Source organism: Dipteris shenzhenensis, chromosome 15 (assembly GCF_047967505.1).
Source record: "Dipteris shenzhenensis isolate YYH24624 ecotype China chromosome 15, Dip_SZ_1.0, whole genome shotgun sequence".
In the NCBI taxonomy this organism is placed as follows: domain Eukaryota; kingdom Viridiplantae; phylum Streptophyta; class Polypodiopsida; order Gleicheniales; family Dipteridaceae; genus Dipteris; species Dipteris shenzhenensis.
In genome coordinates this window covers 3,691,825-3,707,290 of record NC_141610.1, presented here as the reverse complement: position 1 = coordinate 3,707,290, position 15,466 = coordinate 3,691,825, and the positions used below count along the sequence as shown (strand labels likewise).

Below are 15,466 nucleotides of genomic sequence, written 5' to 3'. Positions count from 1 at the left end.
TTGTCCCATCAAACTTTTTAATGTTGAAAAACTCCTTTTCAGACATGGAAGAGGATGCCATGATGCAAATAAAGCAAAGTCCCAAATGCTAGTGCCTCAAGAGAGAATCACACCAAATACTAGGTGCACCCAAATGTGTATGCCACAATAGACTGAAATATCACAAAAAACTCAAAGCTCAAAGCATCAAAAGATGCATCTGACTCATGTGCATATACTATGCATCCATATGAGCAAATCTGGCCCAAAAGAAAATTCCAATAAGTGCCAAATGACTCAAGCATAAACACCGTCCACTGGCATATGCATCAATAATATCTCATCCAAGAGAGCATAGCACTATCAGTGCATCACCTGCAATGTGTCAAAGCTGTCCCTCAACTTAAAATAGCATCCATGTGCAAAGCGTCCATAAAAAATAGCATCCCACAAGGCAATTTGGGCCTATCAGCGCATCCAACAAGGACCGCAATGCATCCAAATGGCCTATAAATCATCCATTGCAACCCAATGCATACCACGAATGAGCACACACACTGCTCAAACTGTAACCAGAGTGATCTGCATAAGGTATGCTCAAGAAATCATAGTCCCACGGTAATGAGCGGTACTGAAAATAGAACCTGAGATGCTTCAAAACATGGGCGCCATTGCATAATCGGACTCAGCAAGAAAATCTGCAAATATCTCTCTTCTGCCAGAACTCCAAAATCCCAACCGATGAGTGAGAAATGGGAGTCAACACTTATCCACTGCCATGTGGCATAAATCTAAGGTTTCAAAACCTTAGTATGAAAAAATGCATAACAGAGAGACGGAATCGAATACACAGAGATTTATAACTCTGAAAATCCTTCACCGAATCGCGCAAGAACTGATAGGTAGGGGTTTTTGGGCGTCCGGAACGCAATGGGACAGACGGTTTTGGAAACCGTGGTCTCAATCACTGGGTCCAACACACGGATTGAAAAACGTTTTTGGAAACAGAGCTGTTTGTAAACTCCACCGGAGTGCAAATGATGAGCAACATAGCAGTTTTAGGACCTCTTGAGTCCACCAGAACTGACAGATCTACAAATGGTTGCTCCAAACTTGAGTTCTAACACCTGGGCAAAAAACGCAGAAACTGACACAGAGAGCCAGAAATCCAATGAAATGATCCCGGATTCAAGAATGAAGGTGTTTCCAAGCTCCTGAAGTAATGTGGGCACCAAAAGCAAGCAATAGTTGCCTCTACAAGTCAATACGGAGTCTCTGTCATCGAACGAAACAGGGAAAAGCTCAAAAAACGACTTTTTCTTTGAAAGCTCTTAACAGGCTCTCAAAACCACTTCGCAAAGCCAAAGTGACTTTTCCAAAGGTTTCTCCAAGGTCTCTGCACACTCGGATGCAAGTAAAGTCACCCACAAAGCTTCCCACAGAGCTTCTCCTTCCTCCCACAGAGCTGCTGAGCTTCCAAGCATTCACGCATGCTCAGCTAGATCACCCGGGCTCTGATACCAGTTGAGAGTGCTCTCAACGGAAGCAAGAACGGAAGAAGGAGAGAGAGACAGAGAGCCACACAAGTTTGGTGGGTGCAGAACCACCCTAGTCTTCTTTTTCATTCATTTATATATGTGTTTGAGTATTGTACATAACCGAGGTTAAGGCACAGTGACCTTTAACCCCCACAAATTTCCCTATATGTGTTCATTTTCCCAAACTACCAACTTGGATGGGAGACTTAGTGGAGTGCACTAAGTGCTTGGCAATGGCTTTGCGCTCGTTCCACCTATTGGTCATAATGTACGTAGGAGGAGACGTTCATGGATCCTTTGGGACCGATACCAAGAGGTCCTTAACTACATTGAAGTCAACTTTTCCTATGGCCTTACCTTTGCTCAACAGGTTTGCTTGGGCATTTCACTAGGGAGTGTCCTAATTGTTTAGCCAACATAGCACTAGCGAGGGGAGGTCAGGTTCAGGAGATTGAAATCCAAAAGGATGTTGAACCAGAGGTGTACCCCAAGAGCCCCAGTAATGTGCAAGTCCAGACCCACTCTCATGGTTGCAACATGGTGGAGGAACGTGGTGAGAAGAACATTGATGATGGAGCTAAGGCTGTCCACCAAGAGGATTGGAAAATGGTATGGAAGAAAGATAGAGCAAAGGCTATGGTACAAGAGGAGGTGGCTCTTGATATGTCAAAGGTCCACACACCCCTTGTTATTGCAGAGTAATCCGGTTAGAAAGATGGTGGAGGAGAGATACACTGGGGGAGTCAATGGGAGGATTGTCTCCTCAGATTCACAAGAAGAACCAATGACAAACACCAACCAAAGAAATAGAGGCCTTTCAGAACAGATGTTTAGAAGGGAATTCAAGTGAGGGGTTGTAGCCCCCCTCTCTAAAAGCCAGAACTGCAGCTTCTCTCAACGGATCAAGGAGGTTGGCAAGGAACACAGGCCTTGGTAGGGAAATTCTTTTTAGTTTTTTTAAAGATGCTTATAGAGTCTTACTGCAATGATTGTGATAATAGAGGGTCGAGAAGGGTGGGATGAGTGTGAGGATGTCTTTGCTATCATGGAACATTAGAGGCTAGTGCAACCCAATTAAGTAGAAAGCATGCTTGAGAGTGTTAGGGAGGATAATGCCCCAAATAGTCTTGCTCCAAGAGATAAAGTGTGACTCCAAGGATCCACTCTATCTATTATCATGCCATGTCTGGAGTTTGTAACTTTTGTCAATAGCCCATATCGTGGTAAGGGAGGCACAACAGTCTTGGAAATGAAGCCTTTGATGGACAAATAGATTTTGAGGAATAGGGAGGGTAGTGTGCTTGGAGTCTCTATTCTTGCAGATGGTTTCAAATTTGCCGCCTCAATTTACACCCCTCACCTGTCGCAAGAAAGGGCTAACCGTTGGAACTTGTTAAGTGCTAATGATTGGGGTAGTAAGCTGATTTTAGGTGGAGATTGGAACTTCACCAAGGATATGGCTAATAGACCCATCCTTCTAGACCTCAACTAGGGCTAGAGAAGGATCATTGAGACGAACTTTGTCTTAAGATGAAGCTTTTGGATTGTACAAAGATCGACCCAATACGGTTGAGGGGATTAATTTAAACAATAGAAGGTTAGGATACAATTTTGAGTTGGAAAGCTCGACCATTTCTATGTGTCACAAGGAGGATGGTGGTTGAAGAGTTTGATGGGTGGGAATGCTTAACTCTCTCCACTCTCTCTTATGACTAGCCTATCTTGTGGAACTTTTGCATCCCATCCACAATTGTGAGGTCCACAAACATCTTGTTCAAGTTAGCAATAAACTTCTTTGCTTTGCATTTTGGTATTCCATCATATGTTGATAGCCTCTACAATATATATGTCCTCCATCTGACATTTCAAAAAAACACAATGGGAAGATTGACAAGTTCCTAAGAGTTTTTCTCTAGGGTGAGGAGGGGACCAAAAAGAGGATGCACTATGTTTCAAGGGAGCTTTTGAAGACCCCTAGAGCACAGGGAGGGCTCAGCATCCCAGACGTGGCAAACAAAAACCTCTCACTTATTTCCAAGCTGCTACCATGACTAATTGGGGGTTATCCCCGTGGATCATCATAACAAGACAATTCATCTATCAAGGAAAAAGAAAAAGGGCAAGTATGTGGGTGGTGCTAGAGTGGTATCACAAGCTTCTCTCCAATTTTCCTCTGTAGATAAGAGGCTCGGGGACCTAATGGTGGGGCTAGTTGATGCATGGAAAGACATTGCTCCTGGAAAGGAAGACCTGTCAGGGGCTTAGGGGAGACACAAGCTTGTTCAAAAGTTTTGGTGGAGAGAAGCTACTTCCAAGGGATGGATAGTAGTATGGTGAGAGCTATGGGGTTCATATGCTACAAATTGTGCCTCATAATTGAGAGATTGTAGATTTCAATCTAATATTTCAAAAAAACACAATGGGAAGATTGACAAGTTCCTAAGAGCTTTTCTCTCAGATGAGGAGGGGACCAAAAAGAGGATGCACTATGTTTCATGGGAGCTTTTGAAGACCCCCAAAGCATAGGGAGGCCTCAGCATACCAGACGTGCCAAACAAAAACCTCTCACTTTTTTCCATGCTACTACCATGACTAATTGGGGGTTATCCCCATGGATCATAACAAGACAATTCATCTATCAAGGAAAAAGAAAAAGGGTAGGTATGTGGGTGGTGCTAGAATGGTACCACAAGCTTCTCTCCAATTTTCCTCTACATATAAGAGGCTTGGGGACCTAGTGGTGGGGCTAGTTGATGCATGGAAAGCGACCTTTAGACATTGCTCCTGGAAAGGAAGACACGGGGGCTTAAGAGAGACACAAGCTTGTTCAAAAGTTTTGGTGGAGGGAAGCTACTCCCAAGGGATGTATAGTACTATGGTGAGACCTATGGGATTCATATGCTGCAAATTGGCTCATAATTGAGAGATTGCGGATTGAGCTCCGTCCATGGATGTTTTTATCAAAGGTATTTTTATATATTAATATGAAATCATGGCGAAAGCTTATCAAGATAGTTTTTTTAGTTTCATAATATTGATGTAAATCCTGGCAAATTTTCAAATTTTTTCATATGAAAGTTTCACATTCTGTGCAATGTAGATTTATTTTTATTAGGGTATTCAAACTTTTGACACCAATATGAAATTTTTGCTTCTTCACGAAACTAACATGAAAAAATCATCCCTAGCTCGCAGTCTGATAGATGGGGAAGCTGACCTACTAAGGCTGGTGATGACCCACCTTCCTAAAGATTGGCTAATGCATTGAATGTCCATTGTGGACAAGCGATTTGATCAGTGGGTGCTGGGGAAAGTCCGTCTGAGCATATTCTCGACTAGAAGATTCTACAGACAGGTCGCTCCTTCCGCCCTCCCGACTCGTAACCTAAATAGGAAATTGAATTTGAGAAGGGGGTCACATGGTTTCGTTTGGAAGGTCAGGCTACCAAGTAAACCTAAATTCCTCTTATGGAAGCTTGCACATCAGCGGCTCCCAATATGTGGGTTCCTCGCAAGAAGGAAGTTCCATGTGAACCCATATGTCCACTCTGCCTCAAAGACATCAAATTAGTGAGACATATGTTCCTAAACTATGTGGTGATAAGAAAGATGTGGGGGATTATGGAGGTGCCTAGGAGGTGGCGATTCGAAGAGCAAGCCTGATGCACAGGCTCAACATTCGTAGAAGTTGGCATATGCCCCTATTAGTGGATGTCACAAAGCTCCCTTCTAGGCTAGCCTTCTTATGGCCCTTTGTTAGGGCTGTGGTTCTCTTGGCAATCTAGTAGGTTTGCAAGAGGGCAGTATTCTGATTTAATATCGAGCCAAGTAGTGGTGTGGTAGTAGTGCTGTGTTGAAAGCGAATCTATGTGACATGAGTAGGATGCAAGCAAGGACGAAATGATTGGTAACTCCCTTACTGAGATAAGGGGTTATCTTCCCTAGGTAAACCTAGCTGCGCGCAACACTGACCCGCGATGGAGTATCAATTAGAGCCAATTTTTGTAAGGTCTTTTGGGAAAGCATGGATAAGTGTACCACTTTCCTCCTTTTTTGAAGCTTTCACAAGTGGTTTTTGAGTGTAAAAGAACATATTTTCCAACATGAGGGAAAGAGGTTTAAAATTTCAAAAAACAATATGATGAGAAGTGTAAAGCATCCAAGACATGCCACTTCACTCTACTTCCACTTTGAGCTTCTCTTTCTCACACACTTCGACTACAGTTCTTGTTCTTCCTCGCCTGCAAATCTCTCTCTCTCTCTCTCTCTCTCTCTCTCTCTCTCTCTCTCTCTCTCTCTCTCTCTCTCTATCTCTCTATGTGTCAACGTGAAGAAGACGACTACACTGAATTGGAGGAGACCTTATTTGGGCTTCGTATGAAGCATTCCAAAGCAATCTTGAAGCAAGACCTCTTTGACTTGAAGATGAACGAGAATGAGAACCTAGGGACGTTCCTAAACAAGATGCAGTTGCTCCTCAAGCAATTACGTGATCGACGGTCAAGCGTGGAGGCAGACGATAAAAAGGCCATTCTCTTGAAGTCTTTACCTTTGAAGTACAGTGAGACAAAGAGGATCCTTACGTCTTGATGAGAGTGCTGATTGCCTCGACTGTGTAGCTCTTTTTCTAAGCGAAGAAAGACGAGATGACTTACTACAACCATTAGGTGATACATCTTATGCAGTCAAAGGAAAGAGCAATCAGAAAAAGAAGAAGAGTTGTGGACATTGTGGCAAGCCAAGGCATGACGAAGAACACTATTGGCGCAAACAAAAGGACCAAAAAGTGCACGACTCAAAAGCGAAATCGTATGCAACATCAACTTCTAAAGACCATGCAAACTTTGCAACCTTAACTGAGCATTTAAAAACTCTTATGGTGCACTTGTTATGCACCCATTTTGAATGTTACAATTATAAGGTGCTTGTGGTGTTCACCTATGTGGGTTGGTTTGCTCTTATGGCATTTTTGGTTCCACCATTGTTGTTCTGGTTGGTTTCTTTGAGAATTTTTTGCTTCAATGGTTTTCTCTCTCTCCCATTTCGGCTAAGGGGGGGAATGTTGGGAGTGGGGAGACCTATGGTCCTAAGGTTGCTTGTGCACCCTTCTGATTGGGTGGATTGCGTAGGCCAAGTTCTTTGGTTGGGCCATGCAGTTTGAGAGTGTGTTTTATCCACCAATGCATGGGCAATTATGCGGCAGTTCTTGACGCTTAGCGATTATGGAGGGTGCTTGTAGACATTATGGCGGTGACAAAGGCGGCTATCCCAGGTTCTACATAGTCGTGAAGAGTTGATTGGCTCAGTCCTTTTGTCGAGGCTTTGTGCCTGTGTTTGTGTCGATCTCTAGCAGCTACTAGTGTCCTTACTATAGCTTTATCAGAGTCGCCACATCAAGTCTTGTATGAGCAACAAACTCCGTAGAGGTGAGCTCGAACACAATGTACATTAGTTCATTGGAATTTGTTAAGCAAAGAGCTTAAGTTATGATGTTTAACAAGTCGACGAGTCTTTAGAGTAGTATTATAACTTACAAGTCTATTTAAGTAATATGCACACGTATTGATATAATGTCTATTGGATGGTATAGTGATGGAATGAGCTTTTATAATGGATTGTACGTGAGTCTGTGGGTTTGGTTTAATGTTACAAGTATTTGTCTCTGAATGCTTAAGTCTTTTGTTGACTCACATCTTTATCATCAATGCAACTATAGTCACGAGTAGCATGACCCATCTACGACAAGCTAAGCATCCACCTTTGTCCAATTTAAAGGTTTGCATCCTAGGTTGCCTTTAATTTCTACGAATAAAGTACTTGATATTGCAACATGTATCAAGAATAGAGGTCCTCCATGTAGTTTTGTTAGAATGTGCAAAAAAAATAAAGAGGATGAATTTATAGGCCTTGTTCTCTGAGAGCATATACCTCTGAAGTCTTTGTAGATGCATGGAAAGTAGTGAAGGCTAGGTAGAAAGAGGCAAAGAGCTAGAGAGAAGGAAAAACCTAGGGGAGTTGAGTGATAACTTCTTGTGTGAATGATTATATGGTTCATTTTGTCTGAGATCATTGCGCAATAGTCATAATCTATTGAGTTTGCATCATCTTTAACGTTTGAATTGAAACATCTCTTTGATTGATAACAATTGCAGTCATGAACTATATTCTCACTGCGAGCAATATTGAAGCTATATGATAAAATCCATCATTCGACGGACTGAACACGGAATTTGAGCACCAAACCCTACCACAATGCCATCGGAGCCAAGCACAATCGACGAAGACTTAGAGGGCGACAATTGTGGCGAGGACAACTACCCCCATGCAATCCCAAATTGTGCGCACATAGATGACTTGTGGTGGAGGCAAAGCATGGACGAATCACAATGCGTTTGTGACTATTGGCACACATGGACGAACGAATGCTGCCCCATGCAACACATGGTGTCTTGAAGCAATTTACCAATGATTGTACACGGGCTAGCCATGCAACACGTGGGTGAATGAAATGCTTCCCGTCTCATTGAAAACCGTCACTAAGCCCTACGCCTACGGGGGGCAAGGCCAAAAACATTCTCTAATCCCTTAGGACCCTTGAAACATGAGAGGGAGTAGGGAAGACCCATGAGGAAGCCGAGACGATTCCGACAAGTGGGCTCATGATGTATGTCCTCGTGACTACCATACGTATGATGTAGACAATGGTCAAAGTCACACAGGAAGGATGCAAAGGGAGTGGGTGGACATCATAGGATCATGTAAGATAGAGGCCACGTGGAACAAGATATGTGAATAATGGCAAAGATTTGATCTTCCATTAATCTTATATATTCAAATATGCAAACTCTTAAACTTGTCCCTAAGGCACTTGGTTGCCAAAAACCCCTTTCACTTGCTGATTAAGTCCAAACATACTTTATTAGTGGGTGGAGGAGGGGGGCGTGAGGGCATCTTCCATTGCCTGCATTAATCCTCCCCATTTCGTGTCACAAATATATCTTGCCATTTGTTTAAAGCAGAAAAAAGCCAATTTTGTAAAGCTCTATCCATGTCTTTTTTTCTCTTCCAATCCTGTGTTGTGTTATGATTGTCCTTTCGTGTGGATGGAGTTTGCTTGATCCTCCACGCTTTCCCCCCTTGTATTATGTCTGGCTTTGTCAACAGATATTATCACCATCACTCTCTCTCAGCTTCTCATCCTGTGTGTGTTGTGGTTCATCCTCCCATGTGGATGCAGGTGACCTATCTGAAAAGCTCCTTTTATCCCTTCAAATTTCCCCTTTGTTGCTCCAGTTTTCCCCCCTTTCACGATTAGGTACTAATAAAAACAAAGACACAAGATTTAATTCTTTCTCAAGTAAGAAGAAAAGGGACTACGGACTCCAAGAGGGAGGGGAAGTACATGCCAAACACCGGAGTGATCAATTCTCAAAATATGGAAATGCAAAATCCTCTCCCGCTAACAATTGATAGCGATACCAGCAAGCTGCAACTCAGACTAAAACTTCACAATGTGAAATTTGCATATCCACTAATAAGGCAGAAACATATATCTGGATGAATCCAGAAACATGCCCAAACTCATTGTCTAAACAGAAAATAGTGCAGTTTCAACCTCATGGTGGTCACCCTGAATAAACTTTCACATAGCAAGGACTAGTTCCTATGACATTCCTTATAACATTGTCAGCCACCAATGGTAGGTGTCTAAGAGCATGATGCTTAATCCATCGAGCCAATGCAGCAGCAACAAAGTTGGCCTAGGATTGTCTTGGTATATGTTGTTTCTAAATCGTTCAAGTAGTAGCATGTTTGCTTCAATATACCGACCAGGAGTGTATTCAGAAGACTTCAGAAGTATGCTTAGTTACTCCAATAGTCCCCCTGTACTATCTGTTCAGTCAAAAGCTTGACATGGCATGCTATCAAATTGTCATGATGACTCCAACACGTGTGTACATTCATAGATACGACTTTATGGTAATGTTTCTGAATGCTTGAATTAAAAGGTAATGCATTTTACCAGATAGAAATTTTTCAAAATGCAACCTGTCAGTCGCCTCGAAGATACAGGAACGGCATAATCAGTGAAACTGTATATGCAGTGACCAGTCGAATTCAAAAGAAAGATCCTTCAAGTTCATCTTGTGCAAAATGATTTGTTAACAGGCAAAACTGACGACCTAATCAGCCAGAGCTCACTAAAGAAGCAGAGTTCAGGAGATCGGCCGATTTGCCGACAATAATTCCATTGAGAGCCTTTTCCAACAGGCAACCCAAACATTCAAACGTGACTGGCAAGCGGAGGCTGGACAGCGCCCGTACCAAGAAAAGTAAGCAATCCGCCGGTTGAATCCTGTTCGTCCAAGAACAAATCGTCCGGAACCCTGAAAGCTCCGTGTACAGCAACGAGGAAAAGACCAACCATCACCGCCGAAATGAGTAGAGATCCCACGTTCGTTAGGAAAACGACAACAATCGTCAGCACTGTCATGATTGCGAGGACCTCCCTCTCGCCGAAAGGCCTTCCGAAAAGGACCAACTGCTCCGTGCGATAGAGGTACAAGAAAAACCAGGCTCCAAGCAGAACACATAGCATAAAGAGAGAGACAGGATGCGTGACCAAGCTGAAGCCAACAACGGCTATCAGAAAAAGCAAGTAATTGATGCGGAAGTAACCCCAATTCTTGCGGACCCGGCTCGTTGCATCGCTAACAGATTCCGGCTTCGCAAAGGAAGTACGATCAAAAAAATCACTCCAGGATCGACGTTGGGAGAGAGCCACTCGTGAAACATCTGAAATCCGACCAAAAAACGCACGGGCAGCAGGGGTGGAAACGACTGAAGCAGCATTTCCGGGTGCGGAAGCTTGATTTGCCATTCCTTACGAACACGATCTGATCTTCAGGCTCTGTTAGCCCGCCGAAATCCAAGTAATCCTGCGAGAAACACTCAACCAATCATCGAATGCAAAGTACACCGTCTAAGAGATCGGCAGCGCACTTTGATAACCCTAAACAGCTACAAACTTGTCGATCATCAAATATCCACAAACTCCACAAATTTCCGCAGAGCTTCCATCGGCTCTAAATCCGTGATTTCTGTAGAATGGTTCGAATGCGTTCTACAAACCTGAAAACCCTCTCGAGATTATGGTTCGAAAGCGTTCTTCAAACCTGAAAATCCTCTCGCGTCTTGAATTTTAGGCCGGATATTCGGCAACCCTTCCGAGGATGCCCTAAATCGCAGAAAACCTGCAAAAAGAATTTCGCGGATGATGAACGAGAGGTGAATGGACGGAAGATTCGACGATTCAGCAAAGATACGAGGGCGACGGTGCGAATGACGGAAGGTTTGGGATTTGCAAATCGAAGAGCTTGGATACAAAAGGTGATGAGTTTGTACCAAAATCTGCTCATCATCAGGCAACAAAACTGGAATGGCCATTAAGAAATACGAGTAACCTGACCCGTCTACGACGGGCTAGCGACCCGCTCCGCCGGGTCTCAAGATGCTAAAATGTCTGAAACCAGCAACATGTTCTAACCAAAAAAAAAGTCTACGACATAGTACTTCAAAATATTTAAAAAAACCTATACAAAGATTACTGAAATAAAGATTTCCCACCCAAGAAAGCCTCAAGAGGGTTTGAAAGAGCAATGTCATACTCCTAGGCTCTTGCTGTTGCCAATTGCAAAACTTCCTTGTACACAACATTTGTGGTAGAAGTATTATCCATCTCCTCGCCCCTAGCATTAGATGCACTCTGCAAAATGAAAACCTTAGGTAACAGTGTTTGATGCTCGGATATGTGAAAATGCCACGTATAGTTGGCCATGATTGAATACCGGTGTCACCAAGTACAGCCCCAAAAACAAACAATGTTTGGCCCTGTGGCTTATTGATTGTCATGCAAAATGCCAAATCGGATAGGAAATTGCCATCTCCTCATGTCGAATGGGAGTTTAAGGTTGGTCGAAATGAATGTTATCCTTCCAATAAACGTTCTATCACCCGTTTTTCAGCTTCTAACACTTTCTGTGAAACTCTTTCCAAATACACATCCGCAAACACAGTCATAATTGAACATATAAAATCTAAAATAGACACCTAAAAAGAAAAAAGTCTGCGGCCATGTACTATAGGGAAAAAGCCTGCGCCGACCATGTGCTCCACATCCGCCATGTCCAAAAAAAAATTTATCTATGACAGAGTACTTCAAAAATATCACATCCAAAAGTGCAATCACATGTATGAACATGCAATAGCTACATCAAACAACTGATTGATATATCCAAATACACAGCCGCAAATAAAGTCATAACTGAACATACAAAATCTACAACAGACACACAAACATCCCTAAGGGAAAAGTCTACGACCATGTGTTACACGGAAAGGCCTGCGACGTTCGCCACATCCACCGCAGTTATGAAAATACAACGGGGTACCAACATTCGTATATGGGCCAGCATCACACAGAAAGATAAATTGGGAACTATAATTATTGAGCCGGCAATCTAGGACAGCGTAATATCCCATATGGATTGTGGATGTGGAGATTCATTAGAAACCCTAAATCAGGAACAGTCCTAAAAGATAAACAATAGCATGTTTTCCCACTCACATATAATCGAAAAAAAACCTTTTATTTTAACAAAAAAATAAAGCAACAAACAATGTACACGATTCTTACCCAAGGTAGCTCTCCAGCTCAAGCAAATCCAACAACAGTTGCGCGCTCTCCAGAGATCCCCAGCCCATACGATCTGCAATTTTCTAAAAGTGAGTGACTATACTATTAAACATGTCAACATAAAACGTGGTTGTCAAGCAACTATGTACCTTGCACCTGCGCTCTTGTCATCTCCTCATGTCGAATGGAAGTTTAAGGTTGGTCGGAATGAATGTTATCCTTCGAATAAACGTTCTATCACCAGCATTGGTACCAATAATGATTTTAGCTTCTAACACTTTCGTGTGAAACTTTTTCGAGTAACCTGACCCGTCTACGATGGGCTAGCGACCCGCTCTGCCGGGTCTCAAGATGCTAAAATGTCTGAAACCAGCAACATATTCTAACAAAAAAAAAAATGTCTACGACATAGTACTTCAAAATATTGCATCTGAAAGTGAAACCAGAGAACTCATTGATATGTCCAAATACACATCCGCATACAAAGTCATAACTGAATATACAAAATGTACAATAGACACACAAACATCCCTAAAGGGAAAAGTCTGTGGCCATGTACTATAGGGAAAAGCCTGTGCCGGCCATGTACTCCACATTTGCCATGTCCAATAAAAAATTTCTCTATGACAGAGTACTTTAAAAAATATCACATCCAAAAGTGCAGTCACATGTCTGAACATGCAATAGCTACATCAAAGAACTGACTGATATATCCAAATACACAGTCGCAAAATAAAGTCATAACTGAACATACAAAATCTACAACACACACACAAACATCCCTAAGGGAAAAGCCTGCGGCCATGTACTGCAGGGAAAAGCCTGCGACGGCCATTCAGTCTACGTCCACCACGTCCGCCGCGTCCACCACGGCTACGAACACACAATGGAGTACCAACAATCGTATCTGGACCAGCATCATATAGAAAGACAATTTAGAAACTATAATTATTGAGCCATAAAACTTTTATACATGTATGTTGGTAAAACCCAACTCATTCTTTAGAGTACTTACTCAGACGCAAAGGGCTGTCAACAATGCTGGCAAAGGTGTACGTGTAGTCCCCATTTTGCCCTCGATAGAAAATTCGTGTCCACACACATTCATAGTATCCCAGCCAACGAACAGTGATGGTTTGTGGTCCATCATCCCTATGAAGCCGGCAACCCAGGACAGCGTAATATCCCAAATGGACTCGTCCATCCAAAGGATTGTGGACGTGGAGATTCATTAGAAACCCTGAATCAGGAACAGTCCTAAAAGACAAACAATAGCATGTTTTCCCACTCAAATATAATCCAAAAAGACTTTTGTTTTAACAAAAAATAAAGCATTAAACAATCCACACAGTTCTTACCCAAGGTAGCTCTCCAGCTCAAGCAAATCCAACAACAGTTGTGCGCTCTCCAGAGATCCCCAGCCTGCAGGATCTACAATTTTCTAAAAGTGAGTGACTATACTATTAAACGTGTCAACATAAAACGTGGTTGTCAAGCAACTATGTACCTTGCACCTGTGCTCTTGTTTCGGTGACAAATGTGAACTGCCTAGACATCCTATCACATTGCAAAAAAAGAATGCACGTGTCAATCTACATATACTGGAAAAAAACAATAGGCTTTGAAAAGAAAATAGCCTGTAGTGTATTGCAAACCCATAACTCAAATTAAAAATGAAATCCAAACATTATCAAGGACAAAGTCATGAAATATTACGTCTCACTTCATCTTTGTATAAATAGCCAACATTCCCAAAGACCTATGATAGTTGGAATACTGAAAGAACTTAAAAAAAAGCTATACAAAGATTACCGAAATGAAGATTTTCCACCCAAGAAAGTCTGAGGAGGGCTTGAAAGAGCAATGTCATACTCCTAGGCTCTTGCTGTTGCCAATTGCAAAACTTCCTTGTACACAACATTTGTGGTAGAAGTATTATCCATCTCCTCGCCCTTGGCATCAGACGCACTCTGCGAAATAAAAACCTTAACAGCATTTGATGATCGGATACGTGAAAATGCCACATATAATTGGCCATGACTGAATACCGGTGTCGCCAAGTACAGCCCCAAAACTGACAATGTTTGGCCCTGTGACTTATTGATTGTCATGCCAAATGCCAATCGGATAGGAAATTGCCGTCTCCTCATGTTGAATGGAAGTTTAACATTGGTCGGAATGAATGTTATCCTTGGAATAAACGTTCTATCACCAGCATTGTTACCCGTAATGATTTCAGCTTCTAACACTTTTGTGTGAAACTCTTTGCATATCAACCGTGTCCCATTGCACAAACCCTGGCGAGGATTCAAATTACGCAACAAAATTATAGGAGCATTCCTTTTCAAAACCAACCGATGTGGGGGATATCCACCACCAAGATCAAGACTGTTCAAATACTCGACTGCAAACAAAAAGGAATCTCCCCCTAAGTTGTCCACTGAGTCTGCACTTAGGTACTCCCTTTCCTCACCGGGCATTGCCTTCAATGCCGTAGTATTAATTGCATCAACCTCGATGTTTCGAGGTGCAAGAATAGCACGCTCTCGAAAGTATGGTGCATAGTCCAAAATAGTTGCAAGCCCTCGATATACCCATCTAATGAGGCCTTCCATGGACTTTGCCTCTAAAAGCATATGCGATGGAATCACCACCGTATCTTCTTTTGTACATCTATTTATCCCATTGCCAATGTCCAAAACCCATTGCATGAACTCTTGCTCAGCACAATTATCACCATTCCGAAGGACCCGCATATTCTGCGTTAACTTCAATACTGTAGTGCGACCCCAAATCCTTGAGTGGCATAAGGTAGCATTGACAATGTCCTCTCGTCCTGCCTTTGGAAGAACTGGCAAGACTTGCCTAAAATCCCCCCCCAACAATACCACCTTCCCACCAAAAAGTTGCTCATTGGACATGATATCTCGCAAAGTTCTGTCTAGTGCCTCGAAAGCAAACCGGTGAGTCATGGGTGCCTCATCCCATATTATCAGCCTAGCCATCTTCAAAACATCTGCAAGTTGACTATTAACCTTAATATTGCAACTGCTAGTACCATCCAGCTCCAGCGGTATCTTGAATCGTGAGTGTGCCGTGCGTCCATTGGCTAGTAGCAATGCAGCAATCCCAGAAGATGCACATGCCAAAGCGATGAGCCCCTCCCCCCGCAATCGAGAGAGCAAGCAATTGTAGAGAAAGGTCTTTCCAGACCCTCCTATACCATCGAGAAAAAAGACCTCACCACCATCTC

The 15,466-nt window shown here is 42.7% G+C and overlaps 1 pseudogene across 2 annotated transcripts; it reads right to left on the bottom strand.

Moving 5' to 3' along the window:
* Positions 1-9,078: 9,078 nt before the first annotated feature.
* LOC147893222 (PRA1 family protein B1 pseudogene) lies at positions 9,079-10,965 on the bottom strand (annotated as a pseudogene). 2 transcript variants are annotated; one of them, XR_015542227.1, is made up of 2 exons: positions 10,650-10,965; positions 9,079-10,456 (listed from the first exon to the last, which is right to left on the bottom strand). The product of XR_015542227.1 is annotated as a PRA1 family protein B1 pseudogene, transcript variant X2 (transcript). The 2 variants fall into 2 exon arrangements; XR_015542226.1 differs by having other exon boundaries at positions 9,081-10,456; positions 10,694-10,965.
* Between the last annotated feature and the right edge of the window lie 4,501 nt (positions 10,966-15,466).